The sequence below is a fragment of the Austrofundulus limnaeus genome, unplaced genomic scaffold, assembly GCF_001266775.1.
Source record: "Austrofundulus limnaeus strain Quisiro unplaced genomic scaffold, Austrofundulus_limnaeus-1.0 Scaffold470, whole genome shotgun sequence".
In the NCBI taxonomy this organism is placed as follows: Eukaryota; Metazoa; Chordata; class Actinopteri; order Cyprinodontiformes; family Rivulidae; genus Austrofundulus; species Austrofundulus limnaeus.
The window spans coordinates 280,181-283,736 of NW_013952872.1; positions in this window are offsets into that span (position 1 = coordinate 280,181).

Here is a 3,556-nt window from a genome sequence, read left to right on the forward strand (position 1 = left end):
CAGATTCTTGAAATAAGAAAAAAATTGAGTCAAATCAAGTATTTCAAGAATCTGAATCTGAAAACAAGATGATTATTCTTACACAATCAGTTCCTGTTTAGTAAATCAGTCACAAAACAAAATCAAAAAGACATTTTGGCTGATGTAAGATTTTAAAACTTGGTTAGGTGGACAGATTTTGCAGTGTTCTGTTGGTCTTTCTGTAAAAACTACTGGCTCAGTCCTGTTTAGGTTTAAAACTTCTGGTTTTAATTTCAAGCCTGTTTTTTGTTGGTCAGTTCTCAAAGAATAGGAGACCGAAGGCAAACTAAAAATAAAAAATCTGTTTGTCTTGGTCATCATTTAATACCTTTATGTTTCAGTGAGTTTTTGTTTGTACGTGTTGTTTTCCAGCTCTGTCGGCTGTTTGCTCGTTTCTGAGATGATGAGGAACTCAGAACAAACATGATGTGCTGCTGTTTAATATAGAAACTATACCACATTTAATGTTTTATATTACCCCCTCCTCTGTTTAATCRTGTCGGTTTATTTTCTGTTTGTTTCTGGTTTCTTTGGTGCAGTTTTTCTGTTTGTTTAAAAAAAAATTGTGTTTCAATCATGTTTTGCCAAAAAGAGTTTATTTAAGTTAGACAGGCAAATTATTTCCAATTAAAATGYTCAGATATTTTGATTGGAAACAGATAAAAATCAGTTAAAATGATCAGATTTGGTTTTAAACTCATGGTTCTGACCCAGCTGGATGACGAGTTGTGAAGCTTTTTAGTTGAAAGTAGTTTTGGGTAAAACAAAAGCAGATTTCTGCTCATCATGTTCAGAACTTTACAGCRTTTTCTCACCAATCAGCTGAAGGTTTGTTGTTCAGTTAATGTTCTTAAACAGTGTTATTTTTATATTCGATCATTTTTTATGACATAAAGATATATAAGCTTGTTTTAATCATAATAACTTCAGTTTTCCAGCTCGTTTTAAACCGCGTGACAAACCACTGGAAATGCTTGGATTCTGTTTGTCACTGCCAGAYGTTACCGCTCACTTCGGACGGTCCTCTCTTTTTTGGAGAAGTTTCTGGTTTTGTTCAGATAAAGAGATGTTTTTGTTGAAGCGTCGTCGTTGTAGGAATGTAGTGAGTGCATTTAAAGCTTTTCTTTATGTTCAGTGTTTCAGCCCAAATGTTATCACTGGCTTCCAACAGGCTTCTTCAGCCAAAGAACATACGTGTAACGGCTTTTGAAATTATTCTTAATACATTTTTATATATCATTATATTGGTTGGTGTGTTTATTTTTTTCKTTTGTGAACCTGTTTTGTTAAGGAAGAAATAAAAGCAGATATTTTGAAGCTTTGTTTGTGGTTTGATTATCAAGCAGCTGGTGGGACACCCAGAGCCGGCTCTTGGCATAGGCGAACTAGGCGGTCGCCTAGAGTGCCATCTGCTGGAGGGGGCGCTGAACTGCAGAAGAAAAAAAAAGTAATTATTTGTAATCCCTGGTTGTAACTCTGCTCAGCACCCCTTTCACTTAGCYTTGTCTTAAAAACTATAATGAAGTATTACAGGAAAAATAAACTACTCTACCCATAAAACATCCCCCCATTGCAGCAATCACCCCCACCCTCTCTCATTTGATTGACGTTGCACTGACTCGTCCTGCTCTGACACTCTGATGGGGGAGGGGCTAGTAGTGCCTCTCAGGTAGTGGTTYGTGTTGACAAACTCAATAACAACAAGTCTGTATTTTGTTGTCCCAAACATGTCAAACTCTTCAGACGTTTACCTGGATAAAAAGCCTYGAAAATAYGTAAATTTTGCAAAAAATCCACACAACTCGCACACGCGGGGGCGGGGTCAGCCTCGCTGAGGATGTGAAAGCGCCCGCTGCGACGCAGGAGGAAAGAAGAGCGGAAAAAATTCAAAACTATTTCTAGCGGCAGAACAGGTTGGAAGATGGCTGTTTGATGTTATTTTTTGCTTTTTAAATCATCCTACAGATACAGATAAATTTGAAAAGGAGGTTTTGAGAAAAATCAGTGAGATTGCTCTATACGTCCGCATACTGTATCTGCAAAATGACGTAAAATCTTTATAACTTACGCACAATCCGTACAAGTTGACATGTATGTTATTTATTTGCTTTCTGGGAAAGTTAATAAATCTAAGTTTACCATAGTACCTTACACTGTCAAACTTTTTTAGGGGTTCAAGTTGGGGTGGTTGGGACATAGTTTTGAGTGTTGGGGGGAGGGGGGGTGTTGCACTTCAACTAGCCTAGGGCACCAAAATGGCTAGAGCCAGCACTGGGGACACCACTTCCAGTTGATCCAAAACAAGAACCCAGTTTGAACAAAATTCAAAAATTAATTGAAGAAGGAAATAATGTAAATGAGTTAATCTGAAGCAGTAAATGAGAGGACAAAGGAACCATAAAAATAACTAATAAAATTATAGAAGTATTGTGACATTTCTGCTACTAAAAAATTCTCTTAATCATAATTATGTGATGCTGAGTCATTAATATAAAATGCTGAGTCATAGGATTCTGTTTTTTCCCATGGTGGTAAAATTGGGACATCTGCAACATTTAAGAAGTTGGGGGGAAATGCATTTAGCCATAGTTTTTTCTTTCATAGAAATATAAATTTTTCATAAATTTTTAAACCTCGAACCAACTCAAGTACAAAAAATACAGTTAATCTGAAAAAATGAAATACAGTACATTCAGACAGAAGATGCAGAATATTATCATTCGTAAGATAAAGGATATTCTGTATTTTTAGGATTTTTTTTTTGTTGGATAAATTTAAAATAGTTTTTCTGACTGTGGTTAGATGTCTATGACAATCTGAAGACCAAATCTGGCCCCAAAGGTAAAATTTTAAGAGACATATAAATCTTAAATCTATTTTCATATTTAAATCTTTCAGTTGGGGTCTTTTATAAAGTGGATCAGCAATTCCTTCTTATTGTAACTCTATAGTAGCTTGGTAAAAACCAGACCCATATCCTTCACTTTCCTTCGTGTCTCAGATCAACTCATTTTGAGGCTGTCTCTTTAAATCCAAACAAAATTCCTCACACCCCGCCCCCCTCCAGCTTCCAGACTGGTTCATTGATGGAGGGTGCTGAAATATTTTATTTTTAATTTAAATAAAAGATGTCAACAAGAGAAGACTTGTCCATCCAGCCTTGCATGTTGGATCTTACCCAGAGTCTGACCCAGAACCAGAGTTTGACCCAGAACCAGAGAAGAATGTAGACCACAAAATTGTAGTTGGTAGGTCCAGAACTTGTATGTCCGTTCTGTCACAAATTCTTTGATATAGTAGTTCAGAAAACGTCATAGAAATCTGAATGAGTTAAAACATGTCCTCAAAAAGAATATAAACATATGCATCATCAGGAGAGACTGTTTTTTACATTTGTAGAGACTCAAAATAGGCCTACACAAAATTGTATTATTTGTTTTTTTGTCACTTTTAGTAAAATAATTGGGTTTTCAGTGACTTTTTTTATTGTTTTGCTGGATTGTGATAGATCTCAGAAATAATAAATGGAAAATGT